General features: G+C 36.0%; 1 protein-coding gene across 2 annotated transcripts in view; it reads right to left on the bottom strand.

The window, feature by feature from the left end:
• dlgap2a (discs, large homolog-associated protein 2a) overlaps positions 1-14,925 on the bottom strand; it is a 116,359-nt gene that overhangs the window by 65,204 nt on the left and 36,230 nt on the right. The window contains exon 1 of one of the 2 annotated variants that reach the window (XM_084393142.1): positions 12,969-13,025. The exons of the other annotated variant lie outside the window; for it this stretch is intronic. The gene's annotated coding sequence lies outside the window, so the exon portion shown is untranslated. Of the gene's footprint in view, positions 1-12,968; positions 13,026-14,925 lie in introns of those variants that run through there. 2 annotated transcript variants of the gene reach the window in all.

Below are 14,925 nucleotides of genomic sequence, written 5' to 3'. Positions count from 1 at the left end.
TGCTTACAGTATATGTAAGCGTGAACTACAAAAATAACCACACACACACACACATACATATATATAAACAAATTCCACCCATAAACAATGTTTATCCTTTTATACTAAATAAAACTTAAATATTAAAAAATTTCAGCAGTGAATGTTTCAGAAGGAACCATTGATGCTGCATGTCTCTTAGAACCGAGATATCATCAACTTTCTCTCTACAACACGTCACCTTCAGTTGGCCTCAAAAGCAAACCTCAATCCATTCATGCAGGCATGTCAGCCAGCAGCGGAGGGGTTGAGAGATCGATGTTTGAGATGCATCTGTAATCTTCGTCTCACCGTGTGGGACAGATATGTCTCAGCAGAGTACAGAGCCGGATAGATTCAATTACAGGAGCAGCACTGAGGAAAAACAGCTGTCTGGCTAGTACGGCCCAAATCTGGTTAAAAACCATTAGACGGCACAACTGGAAAGGTCAGTGATAGCATCAGAGAACGTCTCCTCTCTCTGCCAGAGAAAAATGCATCATAGGAAGTGGTGTTGTCACGATACTGGAATTTCCAACTACGATACGATACCTTGAAAAATATCCTTATTCGATACCATTTTCGATACTACGGGGAAAACTGCCATATATTCAATTTTTGTTGCAACAAACAGCTTACACACAGAACAGTGAGGCTTTATTTGAATCATTGAACTAAATTTAGACAGTAGTAAAATAAGAAAATTAAACAAATTGCAAATAAATAAAATAGAATAAAGAGACAAATGAAAGACACATCTTTTCACATCAGTTTTTCAGGTGAGTCTAAAAGTAGTTTCATGTAAGAAATACTACAGAAATAAAAGTAATAAAAAAAAACAGATTAATGCTTACAATTAAAGTTACAAGAGTTATTACGTCAAGAGTAAAGAGTGACTTTCTTTTGTCTTTTGTTCTCTAATTAACAGGACAGACAGCAGCAGGATTATTAGGCTGCTGTCACTTTAAGAGCTTAAGCACGGATCCAATGGAATGTTACAAAACCGACTGTATATACCTGAAAACTCTGCAAGACAGGCATTTTGACATAATTGTGTGTGTATTTGACCGTTTAAGCGCATTTGGCCATGAAAAAGAAGTCGACTCGCGAGCTGTTTGAGAGGCGGCTGTAAGCACCACTTATACTGTATAGTTCATTGGAGCGTGCGTTTTTGGTGTGAGGGCGAAATTTGCGGGAATGATTCAATTGGAGCAAATTATATGAGTGACGGTGCGTAATTTCTATGAATTAAAACCGTAAATTGACGGTTTACTTTGCCAAAATAAATAAAATAAAAATAATATAAAAAACATTTTAAATGTTACTGTTTAAGTGAATTTAGGCATCACGGTATTATAATATACAGTATGGAAAATGGATATTCATTTGCTAAAGATTACATCTCCAAAAACAAAATCTCTAAAATAACTGCCAATAATGCATTGAGAATCCCTTGTTGCACTGATCTAATACAACGCTTCCCAAAGAGCGCAAGCTCTGATCTTAGAGGTTTCATGAGGGCATCCCTAAACAAGACAACTGACAATCCCTTGGTGTATAAGGTACATGTGGGTGGCCCTCAGCCTTAATAAGTTTCAATGGCAATGGAGTACCAGTGGGCAAAAAACTAAATCAAATCTCAAGGAAATAGAGAGAGCTTGAAGCAAGTGAAAGCAAAGCATGGTTGATGTCGCATACACAAGCCACTGGCATCTCAGACTGCTGACTGCCACCGTGAATACAACTAGCAGACGCATACTTACACATTTTTGACTTCAACTCATTTCAGGATTTGAGCAAGTTCTTGCTTTAGAGGCCAAGCTTAACTCTCTCTCTTAACTCTATCTGTGCCAATTCAGCATAAAGTCTGGTTCAAAATAAATATTACCCTGAGAACCGAAAACTGTGTAAAGCCAGCCAATCGAATTGTATATTGAGATTTTACCTTTTGTGTGTACAGTATGTATCAGACGGTCAGTAAACTGACTGTGGGTGCAGATGCTGAGATTAGGGAATTGCAACTGACATATTATGTGCACTTTATTGTCCTTTATGACAAAAACCTGTATTTTCAAACAAAAATGGACAAAAATATATATATTGCTAATATATTAAATATATATATTTAATAATATAAAATAAATATGTTTTTGATTAGTTTTATCTGTGTAAATTTCCTTATATTTGGGCAATTTTATATATATTTAAAAAAAAAATACATTTAAACTGAACAAAATGTATTGAAAAAAAAGTTGGGCCATTTTGTAAAATGCAATAAAATTCATTTTATTTTAACGTTATTTAACTGACAAAAGTACAAACAAATGATTTTCAAGATTTTCACTGACCAACTTAATTGTATTCTGCAAATATAAACAAATTTTGACTTAAATGGCTACAAAACACTCCAAAAAGGTTGGGACAGAGGCATGTTTACCACTTTGTCACAACACCTTTCCTTTTATTTTCACTTTTTAATCATTTGAAAACTGACCATACTACTGTAATTCTTGCAGTTTTGCAAGTTGCATTTTTGCCCAATCATGCCTGATACAAGACAGCTGCTCAACAGTCTGTGGTCATCGTTGTCTGATTCTCCTTTTCATGATGGGCCATCCAGTACATTTTCAATAACCGACAGATCTGGACTGCAGGCTGGCCATTCAAGCACATCCACTCTATTGTGTAGATTGTCTAAGAAACCCCTCTGTTGTAGCTTGTGCAGAATGAGGCCTGGCATTGTCTTCCTTCCCAGGCAAGATGTAATCTTGATGGCAGTATATATCTCTATACAATTCCAATATACGTCTCCACGTCAGTGGTACCTTCACACATATGCAAGTCACCCATACCGCTTGCACTGATGCACCCCCATACCATGACAGCTGTTGCACCTGTCACTGATGAAAGTCTAGATGGTCCTCGTCTTTATGACTGAGAACTCGATGTCAGTTTTTTCCAAAAACAAGCTGAAATGTGGGCTCCTCTTGACCACAGCATACATTTCCACTATCTTTTAGACCATCTGAGATGAGCTTGGGCCCAGTGAACTTGGTGACATCTCTGCATAGAATTGATGTATAGCCCTCTCCTTGCGTAACAGAGATTCAAGTTGCATATCTTGATGCAGCGGCAGACTGTGTTAAGTAACAACGGTTTTCCAAAGAACTCCCGAGCCCATGAGGCTATATTTAACATAGTAGCATGTTTTCTCATGCAATGCCGTCTAAGGGCTTGAAGGTCACACACATTCAACAGAGGTCTCCTGCCTTGCCCTACACAGACTAAGATTTCTCTAGATTCCCTGAATCTTTTCACAATATTATGTATGGTAAATAGTAAATACTTTGCAGTCTTGCATTGAGAAATGTGAGATATTTTCCTTTAAAAAAATTGCTTTTTAAGGACTACAACAAATGGCTGGTAGGGACTATACAACATTCCTCCCGGGTTAGTAGTGACATCACCAACCCTAGAATTTACATAAACCCCGCCCCCTGAACACGATTTATAGATTATCAAGACTAGAATATGCTAATCAATGACTAGAAGATAAGATGACTACACATAAGCTACATAAATTCATCAACTAGCCATTCAGAAATGTCCTGTTGCATTCTAAATGTTGTCACTTCTTCTTGAGTCTCTCCATCATTGACTCTGTTGACATCATCTGACTCCAGTTTGAACATAAAAGGCAAAAAGTTTTAGAAAATTTCATTGCATGTCTGTGTAAGGTAAAATGACACAAGCTGTTGAAGCTCCACCCTCTGTGCCGGGAGCAGCAGCTCATTTGCATTTAAAGGAACAGACACAAAACAGTGCGTTTTTGCTCACCCTCAAAAAGTGACAACTTTAACATGCTATATAAAAATATCTGTGGGGAATTTTGAGCTAAAACCTCACATACACACTCATAGACATATCAAAGACATATTTTACATCTTGTGAAAAGGGCATCATACCACCCCTTTAAATAAAGGTTAACAAATACCACATTCTTGATTTTATTGCATTTTACAAAATGTCCCAATGTTTCTGGAAATGAGATTATATTTTGGCATTTGAAGTTTTAAACAAACTATATTTTCAAAAAATATATTTGCTTAAGCCATGTCGTTTATAGCATTTATTTTGTCCAGAAAAACAAAAACAAAATTTATGTATGGGGTAATAGGTCTTGTGGAATACTAGTACAAAAAAGTAGCCTACCACAAATGTAAAATAGCCTGAGAATATTATGCACATTTCGGCACCTGACTACATTGTGCTGCTATTTAGCACAGTTCTGCAGTTCAGACAGTGTGACATAAAGCATGAAAGCTAAGGTAACATTTAGGGGTGTAATAATGCATTAATGGATTGAAGCAGTACATTTAACAAGCCAGTCCTATTAAGAACATAAATGCAAATGTGTTGTCAACTCAAATGAATTAAAAAAAAGTTACGTTTAGCAGTTTTTAAAAAGTAAATAATGTGCTCAAAACAAGAGGTCAGAGTGGCTGTAGTGCATTACATATACCTTTTTCACCTAAGAGAGACTTTCAGTGACATTTTACAGAGGTGACTTTCCTTCTACTCAGCTCTGTTTTGCACCTTTAATAATCTGTGAATGTTCTCTACTGCTACTGAATTCACATCCCTATTCCAGAGATACTCCAATCTTCTCATTTTCATTCTCTTTGTGCTTTATGTGTAATGCATGGGAAATTTCTGACTCTAAAACTGCAGGAAATGAATGCAAGTTGGACATAAGGTGAACCTACAATACAATATATGACATTGTGTACTGTATGCACATTGCACAATATTAAAATTGATATTCAAACACATCTCTCTCTCTGACCTTACACAGTCATGCTGTGACATTCATTCAAGTTAGTTCTAGTTTTAAGGACTATTCTAAACAAACAGAAAGAAATGTAAGCAATCACACCTTCTCATCATATATTGTTTTGATGGTAGCAACAGCATTTATCAGGTGCATCATATCATGTTATGTTTTATATACTGCACTCACTTTGCATTGCCTACTATAATATCTATACATTTCAGATTTTCTGTAATTTGCCAAACATTCCTTCAAATCTTTTAAATAAACCCATTATTCATATTTTTACTCATTGTCTACTTGATTTTACATGGATCAGTAAGACTGCTCAACAGGAGTGCAGAGATTGAGAGATTTCCCAGAGACAAAGCACTATGCAGTTAAAAGCTGGTACAGAACATAAACCTCTTAAATAGATTAGTAAAAGTCAAGGTTTGCTGTAAAAGCTATAAAACTGGCCTATAAGACAAAACTCACTCGATGAGCACATGAGTTTATGGTCAGATGTATCCCTGAACTTGATTTTAGTCCCCAGTTGGTATTTGGCAGACATCTTGTCCATCTCCCCTCTAATCAATGTAAATGGATTTTTAAAATTAAAAATCTATGCTGCCCAATTCAGTGTGAGTTGATGTATCTCCCCACAGAGGGACTGTGCATTAGTGCATAATACCATTACAGACAGCTGTGGGGCAAGAACAGACTGGTGGGACCTGCTTAGATATCATGTGAGGACAGGGCAGAAACCAGACCACTATCCGCCTCCTTATTACTGTCTGCATGATGACTAACGAGAATGACAGATTTTATCCTCATCACTGCGGTTTATGGGGTTTCACAGAGTTATGACAAGACACTAATGTCCATTACTGCCTACTGTCCACTAAAGAACACTGGACATTTGACAGTCTACACTCTCAGAAAAAAAGGATCAGTTAGGTTCTACTGTATATAGAAACCTATACATTTTAATGAACCCTTTATGGCAAAAAGGTTCTATTAAGGGTCTCTTTTCTAGCGCATGTTTATAAGCTGTTTAATTCAAAGAAATGAATTGAAACAAATGAATTAAAACTAAATCTGTAAAATCTGTCATAGGCCATGCACTCTCAGAAAAAAGGTACAAAAGCTGTCACTGTGGCGGTACCTTTTCAAAAGGAACACCTTTGTACCTAAAGAGTGCATATTAGTCCCTCAAAGGTACATATTGGTACCAAAAGTGTACATATTAGTACCTAAATGGTACATATTAGAACCCTTTTGAAGGGTACTGTCCCAGTGACAGCTTTTGTACCTTTTTTTCTGTGAGTGTGTATTAAAACAGTCACACGTTTCATTCCTGAATGAAAAAATGTTTTTTGTACAAATCGGATGAGCCAATGATTTAAAGACTCACACATTATGGAATATGTAAGTTTCGCCGCTAGAGGTTGCTTATTCAAAACAATAACAAAGGTTTAGCTTGATGACGCCATGAATGAGCATGGAATCATGAACCTCCATTGTCGATAAAAAGCAATCTGACGGGACTCAAGGCAGAAATCATGTTCATGGATGAGCTAATGTATTCAAGTTTTATTACCATACTGTTGTATGAAGTAGGACGGGCCGAGAGTGGAGCTTGGCAGGTGGAGCGAATGCTAATGAGAGACACCTGCGTGACACGTCGGCCTCGAGTCCCATGGAGGAGCTCCAGAAGGATATAAGAAGGAATGATGGCAGTGAGAGGACCAGGTATGGGACATTTTACGTTGCTGTTTTTATTATGCTTACATGCCGTAGTTGTATGCTTTTGTTATGTTGTTTATGTCTATTGGAATTAAAGGAGAACTTGGTAACTTTTTTAACTTAATAAAACTGTCTAGAAATCATTTGGATGGTTAAACAACCTGTTCTGGTGATATTGGTGACTTTTCCCGTTCCCCCCAGTGTTCCCAGGCGGAAAACCAACCTTGCAACTTGGGGACTACCGTCCCGGCAAGATAGAAATTGGAAGTCTCGTGAGAAGCGAGAACGAGAACGAGAACGAGCGCGAAACACGAACTGCTTTACGGCAATTCGACATAAACACAAACACATGTATGATGTATTACCCATAGTTACCCACCTCGGTAGACATAGCTCCACACGATACAGTTGGCTTGCTCCGATCAAAACAAACGCACATGAGCAGCGGTAGAGAGGGGGAGGAGGCCGCCGCAAGTGAGTTTTTTACGACCGTGTTTTGAAATATACACCCCCCCACAGCTGTAGGGGGAGCTCGTGGGGAAAACATGCGACAACAAAAGGGAAAATCAGCGCAGAAGTGACTAGAGTTCGCTAGAGTTGCCGAGTTCTCCTTTAAAGTTATGTTTAATGTTTAATACAGAATGCTGCCTCCTTCTTCCCTGAAGTTGAACTTTGTTCCAGTTACGTTTGATCACTTAAATTCACATTATTTTAACTCATTCTAATGAAATAGCCACGAGTGCTGAATTACTCATACAGGTCAATTTATTAGACAAATTAAAATTGTGGGGTAACACAGCACTGTTTTACTTGGTCAAAAGATTAATACTAAAATACATTAGAGTGTGTTGAAAGTCATGCTATAACGTTACTCTGTGCATTAGCTCGGTGGCTGGTATGATACACTTGTTGCACATTGCAGTAGATCGATAGAATATCATATTTATAAAAGATAGATGACTTGTGTTGCTAATTGGGGTGCGGATCATTTAAAAATATATTGTACGGTGGAGAAAATGCTGTATTACTGTTACTAGCTCTTTTTGATTATGCCATGTTATCTTAGGCACTACTCGCAGTAAATAAAAGAAAACAAGAGATTCAAACAATAAGACTAACCGTGTTGCGCTATTATATAACAATGATTAGATTTCAATGAAAGTTATCCAAACAGTTGCTTACCTGTCTAATAAAAAACATAATATATTAAAGCATCTCTGGTGTTTCCATGGTTTTTACGAAAGTAGGACCGAAAATCAAGGGTAACGCAGATCCGACGTCATTGACAAGCGTGATCAAAATAAGTGCTTTCCCCCTTTAATTGTTGTGATTTCATGACCCAACATAATTTCCTGTTCTGTCTTTCCCTCTTCCCTTTTATTTTGTAACTGAATGGGAGAGGTAGGTTTAATTTGTTGTCTGATAATCTCATTTAATCCTTATTGTAATTATTGCTTTCATATATGAAGACTTCAGATGCAAAATTACTGTTTTACTAAGTGCCATCTGAAATTTTCTTCTAAAATGATCATTTTTATCAAGCTCGTATGTTTATGTTCAGTTATTTCACTTTAATGGCAATGGAAATTACCTATTAATTGTCATTAAAGTGAAATTACTGAACCTAAATATACAAGTTTGATAAAAAAATGCTAATTTTAGAAGAACATTTCAGATGGCACTTAGAGGCTTTTGCATCTGAAGTCTTCATATATTTTCACCCCAATTTATGTGTATAAGGCTATTTTACTCACATGTGTGATTATTTTTTGTCATTTTACCCTTTTTTAGTTATATTTTTGTCTTCTGCTGAATATGTGGAAATGAGAGCACATGGTGACAAGTGCACATCATATTTATTTTATAGAGAACGTTAAGGGCAATTCATTCAAAGAGGCTGCTTATTTGTTCTTTTATACCAGGTATGTTTTCTCTGTTGTATTTTCTCGTTTTTTTCTTTACTCAATTTATGTTTCATGCTCCTATGTTTTTGTCCCCTTTGCATTGTAACTGAATGGGAGACAGAACGTTAAGGGCAATTCATTTAAAGAGGCTGTTTATTTGTTCTTTTATATCAGGAATAAAAGATCCAGTGAAACTGCCACCTGCTGTCCCGTGTCTAACTCCGCAAATCTACACAACACAGAATAAAGTGTTTCATAAATGGTGTCGCTGGCCACACATCACGCTTGACATTGTGAGCCACCAGTTACATGTGGTGCCGTGACCCAGATGGGAGTGAGGTTTGGGGAGTGAGTGTAACTGAAGAGGCGCTCAAGAGGCGCTATAGCGACTGACGCTAGAGACTACGTTCTTTAGAGCGCCCGCCGACCACGGTTCGAATCCCGCTCGGAGCGGGTTGAGTAGGACCAGTTACACAGGCACAACCTGCAAAAAGAGTCTAAAAAATCCCAACCAGATTTAAAAACCTAATAGAGGATCACGGTCCGGTTCTGGACCCTGCACCACAACAGTAGCACAGTTTTGACCAATTCTACAGTTTAAATTGAGCAGCGCATCAAAACAACAGAGCGGTACTCACCACAAGCGCTCAGAGTCATTTATGGTAATGATCCTTCGGCGCTATATTCTCTAATATTTTTATCAAGAGCCAAACGCGCTTCATTCAAGCCCTTTCCGTTAAATTCGCGTTATTGCTTCTCTCTCCTGCTACATTAAAAGATGCAGATGACGGGGTTTTTTAACAGTATCAAAAGCACAGTGAACCACAAAACAGATTAGCCTAATACTTTTGATAAATGAGAATGCAGCAAATACAAATATTTTTATCCGTCATACATACAGTATATGACCGGTCAAGTAAACAAGTTTTTTGACAATACTTTTTTTTTTTTTCATCTACAGCACATTTAGCATTAGGCTATTAATCAGCATTTTAAGAGCATTTCATAATAAACAATATTATAATTGGGGAAAGTATTTGTAGATGGCAAGGAAAGACAATTTAAACTTTAAAATAACTAACTTTGTTTTCTGCTCATGATTATAAAAATAGAGTACTTTAGACTTTAATTGAATATCACACATACACTGCAATGCTAATTAAATTAAATGTTGTAAAAAAGTTTTTGATCATATGAAACAGTTAATATTAGTTTTCATTGCATTTAATGTCTGTGTTTGCATTATACTGTATGTCCTTTTTTTAAAGACAGAAAAGTCCATATCGGGAAGAAGCTAGTGTCAAGTCTTGAGTGCCATCTTGTTTTCCTGCCAATAAATTCAATAAACGGCCCTGTGGTTCACGCGGACAGAGAGTGTGAACCAGCTCTGGAGCTGGGTCAGGATAAAAACCTTGTTTGCAGTGAAGACACACGTCTCCCCTGGCAACACAGCGGGCAAGAATTCTGCCAGCACAACAAAAAAGCAAAGTGATGAGACACTTAAAGATCTCATAAATTAAAAAAGAAGAAAAAAAGAAGAGGAAAAGGGAATCTTTTTTGGCTTTAATTGAGCTCTCTCTCACACGCACATAAACCCATGACGCCACACAACCCCTCCTTCTGCGTACTTGCTTCTCAATATTCTAAAATCACTCAAGCAGAAGGATCTGTGAAATCTAGTTGGACTCTTGTGAATCGATTTCAAACATGATGCTCAGTGAAGTGAATAAACATTTTCCATACAGACATTAGCTGATGCTTCTCTCTCATACTGTATTTTATCACTGTCATGTAACAAAGGAAAACAATTTCCATCAGAGACCATTAAATACCTACAGCGAGAACCAGAAACATGTTCATTTGAATATTTAATTATTATGTAGCAGGTTTAATTTCCTTTCTGATTGCTCTCTGCAGTTTATCAGAAAGCACTCTGGTAACAGTAATGCTTAATGAACTACGATGAACTAACCTTGATCATTCAACAGCACAGCACTTCTAATGTTCACGTTCAAATTCAACAAGGTTATATAGAGTGGTCAGGAATGAGGGATGAAAATGTAATCAGAGTCTGTCGTTCTAATTGGATTGTGGTGTGCAATTTAATGCAGAAACAATAAAGTCATAGGCTCTGTATACTTTCGATTGATACTACTAAATAAATATGAAAATGTCTGTGGTGTTATCAACTATAATGTTTTGACTACATAATGAGGCTGGGTTGGTTTATATTTGCTGCATAACTGGATGAACAAATGGAACAAAGAAAACGGATACAGTTTGACCCAGATTAAGGTTGGATCGATAGCAAAACACTGGCTGTGATACACTACCAGCCTTTGCATCGATACTAAATCGGTCAAGTGATAGTAAAGACAAATGATATTATAAATGTTAAAAAAATTCAAATAAATGCTGTTCTTTGAAACGTTTTATAAATCAAAGAATCCTAAAAAAGTACAGTATCGCAGTTTACACAAAAAGATTAGGCAGAAGACGCTTTTGTCACGATCCCCAGCTGGAGTTCCCTTGTTGTTTGCCTGTGTTTTGACCTTTGCCTGTTTTTTGGATTACAATTGTGCATTAGGCCTATCCTTTTAATAAATACTGCGTTTGGATCCTCAACGCTTCTGTTTCGGAGAAGTATATGTCAGCTTTTCATCATTGATAATAAGAAATTTAAGCTAAATGTTAATACTGCTAATGTTGACTGTGCTTAGGTTTGTTCAGGTACCAAAAGATGCAAAATTGTGATAACGTACTACTGAACATTGCACATACTTCTGCAGTTATAGATTTCTTCCAGCTGTTTAACTCTGACCAACGCAGGCTCTATGCCTCCAAAACGTCTCTGCTGCCACTTGGATAAAAAGCAGGTTTTGATGACAGTTTGGATTAAGATGTTGTTGCCTCTAGCTTGGCAAACTGTCATCCTGTATCTCATTCTCTATATATGCTTTTAGAATAATTATCCACCTCTTCTTCAATATCATCTTTTACACTTTCCCTCCCTCTTTCTTGAGAGGCTGTTAAGGGCAAATATTCACATTTCACAATATATTTATTACGATTTTATAGTAATGATATATAAAACTACAACATAACATTCAAAAATATGCAATATTCCACATTAAAATGTTTCAGTAAAAATATAGGAAGGTAAATGCAATTTAAATGCAGTTTATTATCAGGTTGTATTATATTGGTGCCCTTTATTTAAAGCCATATCAGGTCAACAAAAGAATTTATAAAATACTGATACATTTTCAGCCAAGCCCCATTTCCAACCTCCGACGCCCGTATACTTTATTTACTGAGCTGAAGCCACATAATTTACTTGTAAATGGCTGTCCATGTTTCTTAGCCGTTTTTTAAGTAAAAACACTTTGGTCACACTTTACAGTAGTTTAATTCTCACTAATACTCCTCTTATTAATAGTTAGTAAGGGAGTTGTTAAGTTTAGGTACCGGGTAAAATGTAGATGTAGAATATGGTCATGCAGAATAAAGAATTATGTGCTTAATTAGCAATAAACAGCCAATATGCATGCTAATAAGCAACTAGTGAGAGTTGGACATTAAACTAAAGTGTAACCAAAACTTTTTCTTATAAGACCACAAAGAACAAAATACTCGTCGGTTTTTTTTTTCTCTTTCTTTTTGCCATTTTCATCTTTGAAATGGCTATAAGCACTGCAAACTGGTAAAACCTTTAAAAAGCTTATTCTCTCAAAAGCTAAAATGTGAGAAAGTGAAATTTTTAATATTATTTTCCAATAAATAACTTTTGCTATGTATTGTAGCACAGAGGTTGCATAAGTGCATTAATTCACCATCCATGATCGAAAAAAGAAAACCATTAATCGTTTAAAAAAAATCTCAGTTGTATCACTGTGTCTGATCTTAGCAAATAAATACGTAGGCCTATGACAATGTATAGCAGATAAATATGTGTGGAATATGGTGAATCAATGGTGAGTAAAGAAATACTCTTAGTGAAGCCTAACATAGCAAAATCATATGTTTCAACACCTCAATCACTAAAACAAATCCAGCACTAATTCACATTAAAACAACATGCAAAACACAAAGTCTGAAGGAACCTCAGGTCAGATAAAAGGGAAGCACAGGATGATATAAAAAAAATAAAAAAGAAAGAAAGAAAGGAAAGTGATGAGTAAATGAAAGCAGATTAGCAGGTCTTCTGTTCAGTTTGTTTGTGAATCAGTCACGTTAGCAGCGGTGAAGCAGAGAGAGACACAGCCTCGTTTCTACTGAAGCACAGCCAGCTGTGATGATGCAAGCAGCGAGGAATCACAACACAATTGACCGCCAGCGGCTCAGCATCATGATGAATTTAAGCATTTAAGCATAAAAAGTGCATGTGCTTTCTGAACTCCCCACCGTGCCATTAGAGCCCACAAACACAATCTGGGTTAAGTGTTAACTACCACACACACAGTTCTGGAGATGAGGAACACACTCACCTTCGGTCTCACCACACAATGTGCACTGTGACTCTACAGAATAAAAAAAATAAAAAAAGAGAGAGAGAGTGAACTTTGTGCAAACTCTTACATACCAGAGTGATGTTGATGGCATTATAGTGTGAGGACGATCTCCTTGTTGAACAAACCCTTAAAATTAAAATTTTCTTCAACTAGGCACTTTTAAAGTATAAAGTATCTTTTAAGTTGATTTATTTTTAGAGCTTGGTTTTAAATTTAAACCATTAGCAATATATAGAGCACACTCGGAATCTGATATCATATCTTCATATAAATTAAATACATAACCCAAATTACGGTATAAATAAATGCATATTTTTGAAGTTTTCTGAATGTCCAAATATCATAAAAATATAAATTATTAAAACTATGATCATTTGAACAGTAAAATAATCACTTTTAATAATAAAAAAAAAAATTAGTAAGTTAGTGTGAGATTTGAGACCATGTGTGAAGAAAATAAATATGTACTGTATATATCACTCTAAAAAATGCTGGGTTGTTTTAACCCAATGTTGGGTCAAATATGGACTAACCTAACATTGGGTTAAAAATGCAATTTAAAAATGGACAAACCCAGCCGTTGGGTTACATTTTTAATGTAACCAATGCAATTTGTCCATTTTTTTTATTGCATTTTTGTCCATTTTTGATTTTGTCCAAAATGCAATTTGTCCATTTTTAAACTGCATTTTTTAACCTAACGTTGGGTTAGTCCATATTTGATCCAACATTAGGTTAAAACAACCCAGCATTTTTATAGCATATGCACATAACTGCATGCATATATTGTATTTCAGTGGACAAAATAAATGAAACCAAGACTGTTCTAAGTGCCCATAGCTGAAATAATAAACAAACACCCAATTATTCATACAGTAAGTAAGCATTATTCCATTAAATAATCAGTTAGTCTCACCTGCGTTAGGAAATCTCAGGATTTCCCTACTATTAAATCAGTCTGCATTCCTAAATGTATTCTCTTACCAGTAAAGTATTTTGGTAAAATATTTTGTACTCCAGAATCATTATATCTGTGGCCTCAATGTGCAAAATCTCATACAAATCTACTTTCTGAACACTAAATGCACACACAAACACATTTTTGCAGCCGAAATGCAAACAAAACATAACTAAAGCAAAACTCCAATATAAATGCATGCCATTTACAATATATGCAAAAAAACATTATAGTCTTTTCTTAAAAAATGTAAAGATTCTTAGCTACATAAATATATAAAATGCTTTTTTTTTTCTTTCAAGAAAACGACTTTATTCATCTGTAAAACATGGGCTCTTTATATGCCATAAAAAATTAAACACTATACAAATTCTGTCATGTAGCCTCTCAATTAAATTAAAAAGAACCACTAGCATAAAAGACCTTGCGGCGCTACAGCAGAGATTTAAATAGTCATTCTGCTGTGTTGAATGGATGATTCAGCGAGTATATGATTAGTATTCATTCTATAGTCTATTTAAGCCATATTCCCATGCCGTTAATTCAGAAACAACTGACATTTGTTCATAATCATGTTGAGAGATGTGAACAGGCAACAAACTCAACAGACCAATCTTCTCATCAAGTGACTTGTGTTTCTGGCAGACTCCAAATATATACAGACCAGTCCAAACGTCACAAATTATGCCTAAACTGGGGACATGATTTAGTATCATTCCAAACACAAATGCCCAAATATTACTTTGGCCAATGCAGTGAAAATCCATTTATTCCTTTCTGGGCCTTTATTGGCATGATGACTGGAGCTTTTAATTCCTGAAGTTATTAAACTCCCTCTCTGAAAGTGAACCAATACAACCTCAGTCTATACAGTGACACCACATAGGCTATTTACCATGTTACTCCTCCACATTTTGAAAGAAGTTTAATTAGGACTTAACAGCAGCTAGAATTGGACGCCAAAATAACATGCCC

Source organism: Rutilus rutilus (assembly GCF_951802725.1).
Source record: "Rutilus rutilus genome assembly, chromosome: 21".
NCBI classification, from domain to species: domain Eukaryota; kingdom Metazoa; phylum Chordata; class Actinopteri; order Cypriniformes; family Leuciscidae; genus Rutilus; species Rutilus rutilus.
This window is presented reverse-complemented; position numbering and strand designations above follow the sequence as displayed.